General features: G+C 35.3%; 1 pseudogene; it reads right to left on the bottom strand.

Moving 5' to 3' along the window:
• LOC149142526 (sec1 family domain-containing protein MIP3-like) overlaps positions 1-16,566 on the bottom strand; it is a 68,033-nt pseudogene extending 51,467 nt beyond the window's left edge.
• Positions 16,567-17,475: the final 909 nt, after the last annotated feature.

Genomic DNA, 17,475 nt, shown 5'->3' on the forward strand with positions numbered 1-17,475 from the left:
AAATTTGAATAATTATGGACTGATCTTCATACTTCTGAATTTTCCGAATTAACTTGAAATTTTTTTGTAATTCTATCAAGTATGCATTGTCTGCCTTTATCTTGTTTTGTTCCATCTTGGTGAGCGCTGCTCACAATTTCTCCACCTCTTTATTTGTTAATGATAATTCCCCCAAAGATTGAGTTAGCTTTTCTGAGGAATCTGAAAGTAATATTTTTGTTGTAAGTTGGGTGACAAACCATGTTGTTGATGTTCCTACTGCTAATGTTCCAACTAATCTTCCTGTTGATTCCCATTTCTCTTTTTCTTTTAGCAGTGCCTTCATGTCATGTTTCATTTTCTATATTTGAGCTTTATGTTCCACTACTAATGTAAGCAGGTTCTCTTTCTACATATCCAAACTAATGACTTATTTATCTTGAGGGTGTTTCATAGTTGGGTGTTTGAGTTGTTTCCTAAGAGCTTCAATGTCTACATTCTTTCTTTTGATCACCTCCTCTGCTGCATTGACATCACTAGGATCATATCCTAGTTTAATAACTAATTCTTCCAATGTTTTCATTCCAATATCTTTGGCCATAGAGGAAATCCTCTCAATCTTAAGATGTGAGTTCATATTTTTCAATGAAACCTACAATTTTGAAGCAGCCATGGTAGATCTTGGTAGAGTTGAATAAATCATCTCACCTACCTTCTTATGCAAATCAATTTGATCAATTTCATGATATTGTTTAGTATCCACTGAAAAAATGGAGGCCTTATAATATTCAACATCTTTGGGGGCTAACACTTTGGGTTCCAAAAAGGCCATTTGAAATGCCCCTTGTCTAAATGAGAAGCAGATAAGAACCTGTTTTGAGTGGTGGTAGTTTGTTTCTAGAATTCTGAGTATGTTGAAGCTTTGAGAGCTTCATTTTTTAATTTAGTCTCTCTATACCTTATGAATATACTTCACTATGGTGGAACCTGAGAATTAAAAGAGATATGAGACTCATTTTCCTTTTCTACATAAGGGAGAGAGGTGGTAGTAGTGACTGTCAAAATAAAAGTAGTCTACTCCTGCACATCCATTTCTTCTTAAGATTCTTCGTGAATGGTGATTGCCTGAGGACAAGCTCTATTATCAGTTTTTTTTTTTGTAGTACGTGGATCCTTCTTCCTTCTCTTGAATACAAGAAAATTTTCAGCCTCTATTTCTGAGTCAGTGGGAGACATGATTTCCCTTGGCCTCTTTCTTTCTTTGTCTTTAGGAATGGGAGTTTTCCATGAAGACTAACTAACCTACTTTTCTTCTAATTCCTGCAATGTGTTCACCATTTGGTCTTCTTGGTTAGCATATTGTTCTATCTCCAATGTTCGTGTATGTGGATATGAGGTACTTTTTTGTTCAACTCTCAGCTTAGATATTACTCCCAAGGGTTCATAGGACCATGTAAAAATTGGTTTGAACTTCATCTACTTTAGAAATGCTTCCACTGCCTTTTCTACTGCTTTGGTTTTTACAAAGTAAGGGCCTACTTGTGCTTTTAGCTTGAGCTGTGATTCTTTCTTGTTAGACAAAAAATGTACTTCATCCATATTTACCATTTGTCTTTCATACTCCAACGAAAAAATCCTCACTAGAACAAAGACTAGTAATCCATAAGGAGGGAGCTCACATCCATAAATTTTGATATTTGTATAATTCTGGTATATATACCACTCACTGAAATTTGACTATTCTGAGAGGTGTAAGAATTTCTTGATTTCTAGAGATATCCTCGATATAATATATGGTCTACAATTTGGTCTAATATTTGGTCTACAAAGAGGTGTGAAGGAACTATTCTACAAAATATGTATAAGTATACTCCTCTAAATTTATTATGACCAGTGAAGTCCAACGGATAACTCACAATGGTTACCCTTCTTGTCCATCTTCTACAACTAGAACTTGAATATGTTTTCCTGGTAATATAACATTAGATACACTAACACTGACTAATATTTAGGCACACCTTTAGCTTTGAATTTCATAAATTTATCATGCATGGCATCAGACAAAAATTGACCATAATTAAATAAAATTGAATATTTCTTCCCAATTGTAAATAGTGACAACAATCCTAAAACTACTTCATCAACCCACTGGTATGTATAATACCCTAGTAAGTGAGTCACCCTGGAAATTACCTTCTTTGGTATTTATGGGAAAATGGAAACAAGCTATGGGGGATTTGTTTTGGGTAACTTAACATTTTCAGGGAGAAAAGACTTTTATACAATTCCATTAATGCTCAGTGGAAAATGTATGCAGAGAGACTTAGGGATTTATTTTTGAATCTTGCCAAATACTCTCAAGAGAAATGGAAAAGATAATTTCATCATTCTGGGAAATCAATGTTTCTTGCTAGGAAGGTATCTGAGGTGACACCAGGTGGAAAAATCAAGGTAGAAATGGGTTTGTGGAAAGATAAAATGAGAGAGAAAGGACTCCCAAATAGTTCAAACATCGTTGCGATCATGGTATTTCTATTTTACCCAATTGTGGAGTTTGTATAGGTCGATCTCACAGTCAGTATTACCAATTTTGTACTCAATGTCGATCAAGGGATTCTTATCACGGTTTTGGATAGGGGAATCATGGGATCTTGCTCAATCATATTTTCTCTTCCTCTTTTCACTAAAATTTTCAATTAAAGAGGAGCAGGAAAGAACAAGATTACCAGATCGCTTTATTTGTCAAATTTTGCAGAATGATGGTTGACAGACAGTGCTTGATGGCTTTAAATTTCTTCAATATTAACCTACAAGGACATAAATAACACTGAATGAAGGAAATGAAGGCTTATGGGGTATAGTTTTATAATCGAATTAGTTGGTGACCATAACAAGATTATTATCAGTTCAAGACTGGTAGAAACTAATTTGAAATAGGTCAATTGGTAGGAGGAATTAATACATAATGTTCAATTGTTGGCAGGTAATTTGGACATTAAAATGATTATGTGAGGTGGAGGGTCATGATGTGGAACTGGGATGACGTGGAGGTGTGACATGTAGGGCAAAAGAGAGGACAAGTTGCATGAGCGGATGGGTGGAGGTGATGAGCTGAAGTGACAGGTGGAAGTGACAAGGAGATGGTAGTTTTCGGGGGGGTAGGAATGGTAATCAGTTTTGGGAGGGGACCGCCCAAAAACATTGTGGTGCCAACACGTCGCTTGAAGCAGTTTCGTGCAAACAAATTTTTGGAACTCCCCTGTCATTTAATCATCCATAGTGTGGGGGGGGGGGGGGTCCGAAATCATCCTCCCATCATTGAAGAGGGCACAATTCATCGCCGCCATTCATTCATGAATGACCATTATTTATAAAATGACAGAAATTCATGTCATGCGGTAAATGAACTATATAACCTATAGTTTTGTGAAAAATAACAATTAAATCAAACTTTAAATCAAATTGAAAGTGACATTTGACTCTCATTCTATAGGGGTTTTTATTTTTATTTTTTAATATCTTAATTGTGTTATTTCATACATATTATTTGATCCCCCTTTTTTTTGTTTTTTTAAATGTTTTTTTCTATTTTTCTTTTAAGCTAAACAAACATAAATGAAAAAATATTTTCTTACAATATCCCAATGGGATGAGAAACTTATTAAAAATTCAGGACTCCTATATTTATAGTACCCTAATAGGAACTACTTAGTTCTAGGGGAGTTTCTCTTGGTTTTGCCACCAAGAATATTGTTGAGTACATGTCCATTATCCAACTCCTTACTGAAGCCACATCTTGTGACATCTCCAATCCAGTGGTGAGGTTATACTCTAAGCTAGTTGTTATGCAATTGAATACTCACTATCACATTCACACTCTAATCTTCTTATGTTACTTTTTAGTGGTATGAATTATAGAATGTCAATTCGATTTTATTACTTCTGAATAAATTCCTAGAGAGTCCAATCCATTAGCTGATTTTTTGGGAAATTATGTATTGGATTGGCACCTGTCACACTCATTAAAGTTACATGTATGAGTGTAAAATTTTCTTAGTTAAAAATTTATAAAACTCACAAAACACATATACCATTAAATTTCCAAAAATATATGTATGTATGTATATATATATATATATATATATATATATATATATATATATATATATATATATATATATATAGATAGATAGATAGATAGATAGATAGATCATGTCGAGTTTTTTTATATAAAAAAATTCCCAAAACTTAGGTGCTTTAAACACAAAAATGGATCTGCTAAGCCTCACTCTGACACTCGCTATCCATACCCTACTCCCATTGAGCCTGTTGCTCATGGTAATAGATCACTGCTCTAGCCAACCTTCTCAGATGCACCAGAAACCTCTTTGGCACGCCCATTGTGTGTTGCCACATGAGGATCGATATCTCTCTCATGGCAAGATGTAGAACACCTATGCTCAAACCTTTGAGGTTCCTAGAAACTTTGTGTAGACTCTTTATGTAATCTCCCTCTTCAGTGGATGTTGCACCCTCTGTTAATTATTGAACCCCAGGTAGTTGATCACCTTGCCTAGAATGGTGACATATACCTACAGGATGAACTGGTGCGACATCTGTGTTAAGGAAATGCTTCATGTCAAAAAATTTCACCCATAACTAAAAAAAATTCATTAACTTCGAAAGACAAAAAATACTACTGCACTTTGATTTATCCACTTACCTAGTGGCCCCCACTAAGTTTCGGGTGGTAGTATAAGTTTTGGATACCCTGAGTACTTCATGTCATCATACGGATAATCCTCAATCATGAAGATCTGGCGACTGAGCCACTCAAAGTAATCATCCTCAAATAATCATCTAATCAGTCCCCCTCCAATACGAGGTGTTAGGGCTACCAATCACTCATGTCTAGGCTCCATAGGACCATCTATACCAAGAATCATACGAGTTCTCATCACAATAACCCTCTCTAGTATGAAGGAAATCATAAAAGCCATACCCAAACTCTCTTTAGGCTCGACTCTTACACACATTCAACTCTGCTCTCACCTGATGGAGGACTCCCTCACACAGCTGAACTCTTTCAACTACAAGAAATGTGATGCCGGTAGAAATTAGGCCTTTGTAGAAATTAGGACCCTACCAGGCACACAATCATCCATAGAATACACCTCATTGCTCTTGTTTTGGTCCTCTCTGTTGGAATTCTATTGCTCACTAGCCAACTACCATCTCTGCAATATGTTTGGATCAACTCCACAGTGGTCCTAGGATGTGCTCTCCCTCTTGTCAAGTTTACTCATTCAGCTCTACATGATGGACCAATGAGGAATATATGCTATCCCTCTCAATTTATAGAACATGATCCCCAATCCTAAACAAACCATGTCGTTCATTCCACCGTTGGATAATCCAAATCAAGAGATCCTCCTGACTCTTCATCAGGTCATGTATGGCATAGTTTAGTAGCCCTCATCATCAGAAAACTACCAGACATTCCAGATCACTTAGCATTTGAAGTTCCCCGGCATCATGCAGTCTTTCTCTCCACAAAATCATCTTTCAAGCTTTATTATTGCACAATACAACCCTTGAATGAGTCTCTAGCTAGCAGAAAGCCCTAGGTAATCAAGAAAACCAAGATCAACTTGTGCTTGCCCAGATAACGTGGCCCTCCAGTGCCCACAGGGTGTGTTGATGACCATCCCTTTCATGGGAAGAGTATTAGGCCCCTATCTAACTAGTGTAACTCCTTATTGTTATTAGTACAAGCCCATTATTATATTTATGTACCCATGTAGTGCCCATATTGTTACTATTGTGCCCAATAGAAGCCCACTATTTTTATTATTGTGCCCTTACATTATTATTGTTATGTCAGCTCTGATTATATTAAGACCCCTTAGACTCCAATACATAGAAAGGAGGTCTTTTCATTTTTATTATCCAAGAATTGTTCATTTATGTAATGTAAAAGAGGTTTCCCCCTTGAAGAGGCTGAATTCTAAGGCGTTGATCTATCTTTTCTATCTTTTGTGAGCTGGTTTCATAACAAAGAGCATTAGAGCTTTGGATTCTAGGGTTTCACTGCTCCAAATAGGTCATCGTGGCATTTTCACTATAAATTTTTTTCTGCAACATTTCAGAAGTGAAAAAAAACCCATTTGAGACAAAATTGTGTCAAATATCGGGTCCAAATTTCAGAGCTTTTCATGCTATATTTACGGAGATATGATCTGAGGAAGTTGGCATTTTTTCAGACTCCTGAATTACGTTCAAAACAGGTGACATGGGGAAAATCATCATAAAAAAATTTTTGAGCATCAGATTGAAATTTCGTCACAATTTATAGAAAGAGGGTGGATCATAGCTTCATGTGTATATTTTTCATATCCTAAGGTCAAAACAGTGACACGTGGAACTACATACAAGTTCGCTCTTCTGAAGAGGTATATAATCAGGTCATCTTGGGAGATTGTGCATAACGTTTTCTTGGAGAATCTAAATTTGATTAGACTGGTGGCATTGGAAAGAGGACGCGAAGGGCTATTGCAGGTCAAAATTTCAAAATTGGAAGAACTCAAATTACAGAGTTATATTCATTTCAATATCGAGCTCCTAGAATCAGGAAAAGGTGATATGAGGAAGTTTTATGGCAAGGATCCGGTAAATTGGATACTTCAGATGGAGCAATATTTTGATCTACATGGTGTACCATTATTACAAAAGGTATGTATTGCATCTTCATATTTAGAACTGGATAAATTTTTATGGTATAAAGAGTTTGTTCTTGTAAAAAACTTGTTACGTGGTCAATTTTCACAGAGGAAATGATAGCACATTTTGAGGATACAAAGAGCAACACCTTCTTTAGAGCAACACCACAACAATTGGAAAGAGTAAAAGGGCGTTGTTACATAGTGGAAAGTAAAATTATGGAAATGAGGAAGTTTACTCCTCACAACTATAAAGATGGAAGTGTTGTTTCTCCTAGCCTTCCACAACATACAAGGGTTACACCACAACAATTAGAAGAAAAAAGAGAAAAAGGGCTTTGTTACAATTGTGATAGCAAATGCACAAAAGGCCATAAGTGTGCTGAGAAGAAATTATTTTACATAGAGTATGAAGAGGAGGAAGAGAAGGATCAAGAAACATCAAAAGAAGAGGATATATGCCAGGACCCAATCCCAGAGAAAGAAGAAATGAATCAGACCACATCTTGTAAAGCATTGGAAATAATTACCACTCCTTAAACTCTCAAGATAGAAGAATATATCAAGAAGAAATAGGTGCAAGAAGTGAAAGATCACATCAAGAAAGAAGAAATGAATCCAGCCATATATTGTAATTCATTGGTCGGAATTACCACTCCTCAAACTATCATGATAGAAGGACATATCAAGAAGAAAAATGTTCAAGAGGTGAAAGATCACATCGAGCATAAAAGAATGAATCTGACCATATCTTGTAAAGGATTGGAAGAAATTACCACTCCTCAAACTCTAAAGACAGAAGGAAATATCAAGAAGAAAAAGGTTCAAGTAGTGAAAGATCACATCGAGCATCAACAACAAGTTCTCCAACTTTTAAAAGATAACGCCACTTTGGTGCAAAAGCAAATGAAACAACAGGTAGATCAACATCATAGTCAAAAATGTTTTTATGTAGGTGATTAGGTATTTTTATTGCTACATCTCAAGCTAGCTATTTATGAGAAGGAAATGTTGGCAATACTACATGCACTTAAGAAATGGTGACCTTACTGAATGGGAAGACACTTGAAGGTAAAAATGGATCATGATAGTCTTAAATACTTTTTAGAACAACTATTATCTTTAGAAGAACATAAAAAATGTGTCACAAATATGTTGGGTTGTGACTTTGACATCATCTATAGAAAATGGAATCAAAATTTTGTTGTAGATGCACTCTCAAGAAAGGATGAGGATGTGGAAGCATTGTTTTGTGCTATTTCTATTATCCAACCAGAATGGATAAACGAAGCAAGGGATGAATGGAAGAAGGACGAAGAAGTATGGCCACTTATTCAAAAGTTGCAAAAGATCCCAATTCAAACAATATTGCCAAAAATTGAAGAGGGAGTAAAAATCATATTGGAACCTGGAGCAGTCACTGAAACAAGAACCCGACAGCTATGAAATCAATCAATTTCAGAGTACCTCACCAAGTGGAAGAACTTACCCGCTGAATATTCCACATGGGAGGACAAGAACATTATATAGAAGCATCAAGAACCACTCAAGCGTTGAGGACAACTCTTTTTGAAGGAGAGGGGCATGTTAGGCCCCTATACTACTAGTGTAACCCCTTATTGTTATTAGTACAACCCCCTTACTATATTGATGTACCCATGCAGTGCCCATATTGTTACTATTGTGCCCCATAGAAGCCCACTATTGTTATTATTGTGCCCTTACATTATTATTATTATGCCGGCTCTGATTATATTATGACCCCTTAGAATCCTATATATAAAAAGGAGGTTTTTTCATTTGTATCATCCAAGAATTGTTCTTTTATGTAATGTAAAGGAGGTTGCCCCCTAGAAGAGGCTGAATTCTTAGGAATTGATCTATTGTTTCTATCTTTTGTGAGTTGGTTTCATAACAAAGAGCATTTAAATGCTCCCCATATTTTGGGTGACCACGTTAGCCGTCCTAGCCTCATAGTGCTTACTCAAAACTGCAAAACTGACTAGCTGACTGCTTGAATTAAGCATTTAAATGTAAGTTAGGGATCAAGACACCTACCTGGAATTTTCGTAACATCAAATGGTCACCTGGATTTCTCACAATCATTCAAGAATATTTTTCTTCTTTTTCTCTCGAGGGCACTCTCACAAACTTCAAACAATGAAAATGAGGGCATGTCACCCTTATTATAATCACTCTAGAGGTATGACTCACTTTATCTAGTCATCAAAATCGAAGCTATTCATTCCTCTATTTCTTGAACATGCACCATATCGATATTCTGTGACATTTTACTTATCCTATGACATTTTAGTGTCTTTATGCAGAGTTGACCAAGTTTGACTGCAAATCAACATGTTCTATTTTGGGACTTTTTCTCACTCTTAAACTGAAAATCCCCTGAGTTATCTTCTTTAGGCTCACAAAACTCCTTATAAAAGGACCTGAGAAATTATTTTTACCTCTTTTTCTCCCTACTTAAACTAAAAAAAGATATATCGAGTTTTCTTAATCTGACTCATTAAAATTTTATCAAGATCTGTTGATTTTTTCTTCGTCTGAATCATTAAAATTTCACAAAGAATGTCAAGTTCACTTTGTCTCCTCGTACTCATAAAAAAATGAGGTAGGCATCTATTTTAGAATAGGTTTATCACTTTACCTAGACTCAATGGACTAAATTATTGAAAATCAACTATGTCGAGTATAATATTAACCCTTTGTCGCACCCGGTCATCAACCATGATGAAGTTACCCCTTGGAGTTGCCTTTACTATCTTTTCATACTCTCTAAATACGAAAAGGCCACTGATTTTACCCCTATAGACTCATTAAACTTAATCATATGGGGAAAAATTGGACAGAACAGTTGATCAATATACGTATTCTAAAGGATCGTTTAACAACAGTCAATCACTTGAACATGGAACCCCCTCAATAAACCTTTTTTTCACCTTCTCACCGAACCTTACCATCCTATGATTTTATCCTTCATACTCTGATGTTCCAACATCCATGTATTGTAACACTCTTTGGTGTTCATGAGTCTAAGATGCATGGCAACCTTGATGTCCTGCCTTCTAATTTTCAAGAGATTCATCTACTCTCTACTTAATGTATCAGCCATACCATCATATGCCTAATATTTCCCTCTATCTATTTGACCCATTGTAGTAATATATCTCCAAAACAATCATTCTTGTCTCGTTTCATGTTAACTGATGTATGACACCTTATTGCCTACCTTTAGACACATTTTTCCTATCAACTTCAACACTTTACCGAGGAAACAGATCCATGTCAATACCTTGGAACTTGTAGTGCTCATTGGAAGGTTACCCTATGCTTTGTTGGGGGTTTTCACTATTGGCTCCCAGTTGAACGATTCTACGAATGTTCGGCAACAACACACTTTTCACACTTCTTAGTTTGTATTGGACACCTTGGAGAACATTTTCCTTATCAGTGTCTAGCCTTAGGTTTCTTCATAGTTTTCATAATTGAATAGTAATCAAGTGATTTCTTACATGTTTAACTTCAACTCCTTTATTCACATGTGCATAAATATGTCATTCAGAGAGGCGGCAAAAAGACCTTAGGTTGAGGCTTACCTCAATCATCCTTATTTACTCTCCCAAGTTGTGTATATTCCTTTTGGAGACAACTCTTGAGATTGATTATATTATGACTCATCTTCCACATTGTGCCTATTGGTGGACATAATAGTCATCCCTATTCTGAAAAATCATTTTGGTATTGCTACTACACATGCTAATTCCTAACTCGAGATATATTTATATATTTCTGACATATGGGCTTGTTATCAGATCTCCTGTAGTTCTGAAGCTCCAATCCTCTCTCTCTCTCTCTCTCTCTCTCTCTCTCTCTCTCTCTCTCTCTCTCTCTCTCTCTCTCTCTCTCTCTCTCTCTCTCTCTCTTATAAAAATTATTTCATCCATTGTATCAATATCTGGTGTCAAACTTTAGGGGGCATCTGTTATACACAAAATGGCCTCCTCATCAGCTCAGAGGAGCAGGACACTTTGACTAGAAGAAAAAAACACACTACAAGCCCATTTATCAAGGTAATGCACCCCAGAAACAAAGAAAAGGAGTTATAATGCTCCTCAGGACTTAGAAAATGGTGTTAGTCCATAGGTTAATGCATTGTTTTTCTTAAAGGGAAACATTAATGGATATTTATGAGATTTCAGAGGCCAAAGAATGAAGTGACTAACTAACGCTCCTCTTTTCACTCAAATGGTAGATCGAAAGGTAGGAACATCTACCTCATGCCTAACTAAGGGAATTTTTATTCCTAACAAAAATTCATGAGAAGGGAAGGAGAAATAAAGCAAGGCATCATCCAGTATTTGTCCTCATTAGAACTCATGAAATAATTGGAAACAAGAGAGCCTCTCCTCATCTCTAAATTAGAGGCTTCACCATTGTAACAAGGATCATAATTTTTGAGATTAGTATTTCTATGATGACAAATATTTGAGAGAGAGAGAGAGGGAAAGGTTTGAAGGAGTTAAGAGAATACTTGATTCAACAACCATTATTGTAATCATTCTTCTCTCTTCTGAAAATATAGATCTACTCATGTTGTTTCTACTTAATGATGTTGAAAACTCCTTTCTGTATATGTTGATGCAGATTGATAATTGTTGATTATCTTAGATGCATGCTAGATTTATGTATTATTATATGTTAGTGTTGTTAATTTTCAATATGCATATGTTATGAATCTTACTTCTTGTCTTGGATATGCCTAGGTTCTCCTCTAGGAGCGGGTGAAGTCGTCCTCGCTTTACCACACTCAGATATTTGAAGAAACATCACTAGAGACTCAGATATAATCCTTCTCATTAACTTTGTCAATTATGAGAGTAACATGAATATCTGCATGTATCTTTGAACAATTGCAGGTTAGTTAATTTCGTCTGCCTTAAGTCCTGAGAGACCCAAGAGGGATTTTCTGTCTATAACCATCCTTATATTATTCCCTATAGCACACATGCCATCGGATGGTGGAGAGTGACGTGGTGAAAATGTATTGATATGAATTACCCAAGGTAGAGCGAATATCACAAATACCTTGCCTAGCCACGAGTTAAGTGGGTTCAATAATGAGCTCATGTAATTTGAGTATGTGCATATACCCTCGTTTGAAAATGACTCCTTAATAGCACATGTGTAAGCTAAGTGGAAGTAGGTGGGTACATCACATACATAAATTGGCATTGGGAAAAAGGAAATAAACACTAGTTAGAGCATAAATAACTATGCAATTGATCTGAAAATGTTAGGTTTCAAATACCAATTGTATGTGCATGAGTGGGAGATATAGAGTTTAACAGATGGTACTCCTAACATAGACATAGGTTATTAATAATCATTTCATAATAGAAGAGTAGTTCCTTACAATGGTAACATCATATTATATAAGGAGTTAATGAAATTTGTTTATGAGGCAACCTAGTGTAAAATATAACAATAATAATAAAATAGGTTGTTGGCGAACTAATTCATATGAAATTAAACATAGATTTGTTTTTTCTTGGGTATGTGACACATACTTTGTGCAAAACATGTTACAACATACATTTTGTATGGGTTATTTTCAATCGGTTTACATATGTTTCCATGTTGGCTAACATCTCAAGAGGTTGCTGAATTTTCTTATAAAATTTGTGTTATAGTCCCATTTGAGAGGGATTCCCACTTGGTTTAACATCAAATGGTTCTTTATCTGAAAGAAATGGTTCCCCACTACTTTCGTTGAACCCTAGCTAGTTGTGGATTTCAAAGGTGTAGATATTTTCTCATCAAATGAATCGTGGGGATTGATCTAGGAAAGGGTTAGGGTATCTATCATACCCATCATGTTGTTATAGTTTTATGATGATTGTTTTGGTGGGGAAAATGAGGCTCTACAACCTTTCTTCCAAATGTTGTGGAAACAAAGGGTTTCACATTCATTTGTGAAAATAATTCCACCAATTTTTTTTTTTCTATATTCCAATGGACTCTGCATACCTTTAACATGGTTACAATTACTCTTAGAGAGTACACCAGCTCATTTTTTTGGTAATTTCATTTCAATTTTTTCATACCCATGTCAATATTGATATATGTATGTTAAGTTCCATGTCGTTTCTTTTATTTATGCTAACTATATCTATGTGTTGCGCAGGTGATCCAAGCCATAGTGGGAGAGCTTTTGAAACCCATGTCTTAGGGTTTTGGTAAAGGTATCATTTGTTACAACCCATATCCTATCCATATATTCTCTCTCAAAATGCTTCCCTAGGGTAAGAACTTCAACCTTGACTTCTATTGCGTTCAATCATTCTCGTTCCTTACAACAAGGGTGATAACTAAGGAAAAATTATCCATTTCTCTTAATGGATAAAAGTGGTGAATATAACTAGTCATGTAGAGGTAATTAACTTCGTTTTGAAACCCTATCTATTAAAAAAAACAATTTTCTCGAAAAGGGTTTGCATAAGTGATGACTTTATACATTTTCCACAAGTATGCTCTTTTGGTGGCACTGACTCGAACAAACAAACCTTTTAATTGACTAGAGTTTGACTAGTTTATTCTTGGGGTTATCACTTGACTTCAAAGGTGCTCATTTTACCTTATTTTCCATTGTTTTCCAGGTTATTTGAGCCAAAATGAAGTTTGTTTTATGAGGGGTTAAATTAGATTACACTAGATAGGGATTTTTATTCTTAGCTTAGATCATCTACATATCCTTTAGATTATTTGACTTGTGTAAAAGGATTAAGTACAACTATGCAATCCATGTCACATTTTTCAATTGTTTAATTCTACCTAGAAAAATTACTAGAGGAATTTTTCTTTCTGTACAATGGTTTACTCTTATTTTAATGGAGAGCATAATAGTTTGCACCAACACCCTTAGTTATAGTATTATTAATTCTTTTTTCACATGATGTGTGTGTGTGTGTGTGTGTGTGTGTGTGTGTGTGTATTTGTTTATTTGGGTACATTTGTATGCCATTTATTGTTACATGTGTTCTACCATGTATGAATTATTGGGTTATTTGACATGGATTACTCTTCATCTTAACAATATATATGGATTTGCTTACAAGCTTCTCTTTTGTTTCTAGAATTCTTGCTACGAATTGTTTGTTCTTACAATTCTTATTTTCTTTTAATTCTTACAATTGTTAGATATTGGAGTGTTCTTCTAGAACCTAGTCTTTAATTGAATTCTTGGGTACATGTTTTCTTTTATTTTTTAGTGCATATTTTGTTTTATAGTACTTGTAAAAATAAAAAAGATATTTTGTTCATATTTTTTTCGAGTAATGTTACTACAGTAATCTATTAATATGGTTATACCTTTCTATAACTATGGAGATTTATATATATGTATTTACATGCTTTTAGGTTACAGAATTTAGGGCATCCCTATAATGGGGAACCTCAATATACATTTGATCCCTAACCCTCAACTTGCTCAAGATTGATGTGTTGACCAGAAACATTTATATGTTTCATATAGGTTTGCACAACTATGATGTGCATAAATCCAAAATCGTTACCTTGACATTATCTATATATATATATATATATATATATATATATATATATATATATATATATATATATATATATATATATATATATATATATATATATATATATATATATATATATATATATATATATATATATATATATATATATAGATATATATATAGATATATATATATATATATATATATTCTATTTTTTTTTAGTTACACTTCTTGGAACATTTATCCAGTTTGTTACTCTAATTCTAAATTTTCCTCATGCCCAATATTTCTCACATTATCCTCTTGTCATTTTGATTTACTAGAAAGATCCCAAGTCTTATAGTACTACATATTTCTTTACCTATATCAACAAGGTTAACCCAACAAAACTACATTTCTAAATACCAACACACTCATATCTTCTGCATTGAAGCAATATCGCTTAACAAATTCTAATTTTTCAAACCCTTACATTCTATAGTAATATTTCCTTCTACATTTACTATACATTCCAATGCACACACTCAAATATTCACTACTCAATCACACATATAATTATATATATCCTTCCACAAATAGGCTAAAGGTTTCATCATCCTCTCAGCCTTGGACCAAATATTTGTTAATGCCCCCCCGAGCTCCACCCTTTGATGTCAGGAAAACCATATTGAAATCTAAACCAGGATTCAGTGCATGAAACCTTAGCAACATCCTACTAATTTTGTAGTTTCAAATAGTATTTACCTCCTAGTCATAATCTTCTTCAAGGGTAGCTGACTTTATCTCCCATAGTTCCATGTTATAGAATACACCACATGGCATCTCTTTCTACTCATGTCAATTTATTATTAGTTCGTCTCTTATCAATTTTCTTCTCATTTCCTTCTTCTTCCTTCTTCAAATGATAAAAGAGTAATAATCATGATAAAAGGATGATTTTAATCATTTCTATTTCTTCTCCTCTCGGCATAACTAATTTCAACAGTTTTTTGAAGAGTTAAGTGTTAATCTCTCATGTTAACCTTTAACGCATTTCTTAGAGGATTCAGATACAAAAATAATTCTTGTTTTCATTTTGAGAATAATAATTACATCAACATATTCCATCACATGTGCTTTTTTGTTTTCAAATCAACAAGTAAATAAAAACTCTCATACTAAGTTTCTTGCGGTATTAGATCTCATCTCCCCTTAAAAGGGATGTTGTCCCTAGTGTATTTTTTTCACGCATTTGTCCCTATTATAACAACATAGGAAATTTCTTTCACATATCATCTTCCATTTCCTAACTGCCATACTCTGGCCCATCGTACTTCCATTTCACTTTGACATGTGATGACTCAATTATAGAGTATAATCTTCCCCTCATCCAAAATTTGTAATGGTTTGACTTGGAATTATCCTTTTGGTTCAACCAGTATGACATGCCAATAAATTATATCACTGAGGTTGTGTATATATTTCTCTGAAAGAAACACATGAAAAATATTATAAATTTTTATATGAGTTCGTAATGTCGGCTTCTAGGCTACCACCCCTACCGTAGCCAATATCTCAAATGGCCTAAAAAATGAAGGGGCCAGCTTAGAACAACTTGTGAGATTCAAGGAAATCTTTTTGGGTCTTACTTTAACATAGACATTTTCACCCACTTGGAAATATTTATGTTTGTTTTTTAAATTAGCATATTTTTTCTTCCTAGAGTCACTTTTAAATTCTACCTAATTCTTTTAAACATTTCTTCCATTTCCTGCAACTAGTCTAGTCCTAGCTGCTGGAATAAGGAATTTTTATTTTTTTTCTGAATAAAGACTAATTCTATTAAGATAAGAAAAGTATAGTACAATCAAGCTTGCAAGCAAGCGAAGCAGAAAAGCAAGGGAGCCACAGGTGATAGGCTATCCACCTCGCGCCTTAGAGACATTCCATGAAAGGGCTAAGAAGACAAAGGAGAACAAAAAGAAAGAACTCAGCTAAGAGAACTACCCCGAGGGGTCATTTCCAGCCACACGACATTTTTTTCCTTTTTTCTTGTTTACTTTGACCCACCCAGTGGAGTTTGGCTGAGCCATGACAAGCTGTAGACTATTCTGCACTGGCGGCGGAATATCCTTATCAGAATCTGAGGAAGAAGAAAAATGAGAACGTTTCTGAGAAAACTGAGGGTCAGAGGAGACTGCTGGAGCACCCGAGGGAGTGTCCATTGGAATCACATCATTCTGCACATCTGCTACAGTAGCCTCATCATTCTGCAAAACAGCTTCAGTTTCCTCCTCATCCGAACTAGAGAAATCTAGATCGTACATTGAGGGTTTTCGATTTGGATTCTTCTTTTTATCGAGGAACTAAGTACATGTACTCTGGAGTTTCCCCGTTTGATGGCAATGGTGGCATCGGAAGGCTGTATTCTCGTAATCCAAGGTTTCAGTCCAGTGGAAATATCCAATCTTGAGATTAATCTGATCTGGTAGTCCTTTGTTGATATCTATTTCTGCACAAAGTCTGTCGTAGGTGTAAAGACCATTTTCCTTTCTTGAGGTGTCTGTAGCCAGGTAGCATCCTAAAGTATCTCCAATGGCTATGAAAATAGATGCATGCCATAGATGAGCCGGAAGATTCAGGAGCCTGACCCAAATGGGAAGCTTGGTGATGACTGCTATAGAAGGGTTGAAGTCTGGAAACCAGGGGGTGAAAAAAGGCCCAGCCGCACCCCAGAACCAAGGGCCTCCCATTAAGGCCTTCTGGTAATCTTCATTTGAGTCAAAAACCACAATGAAGAATCCTTTTGAACATAAGTAAATCTTGATTTTTTTAGTCCAAGTGGAGTGGATCCATTGGTATAGATCTGTTGTGCGAGGCCAAAGCCAATTAAATCTGCAAATGAGTGCTGATTCTTCAAAAATCTGTAAGCGATTTTCAATCTCTGCATGAGATAAATTGATGGAAGGAATTTCCTCTGATTTGTCTACCAAAAAAGGCTTCGGAGCCTCATTTGGATGGGCTACTTTTAAAGAGGACTGAGGTTGGGCAGTGTCTTCGAGAGCTGCATCTTTATAAGAGAAAGAAGGGACAGAGGAGGTCTACCCAAAGGAACCACCTCTTAAACGAAAAGAAGCCCCAATAGAGGCGTCCTTATGAATTCTCTAAAAAGAGAGAGGAAGGGGATTCATTAGTTGCTTACCCTTATATAACAATCTGAGGAAGGAGGAGGGGAT

Source organism: Pinus tabuliformis, chromosome X, assembly GCF_031772625.1.
Source record: "Pinus tabuliformis cultivar Carrire ecotype Pingquan chromosome X, CPIR1, whole genome shotgun sequence".
NCBI lineage: Eukaryota > Viridiplantae > Streptophyta > Pinopsida > Pinales > Pinaceae > Pinus > Pinus tabuliformis.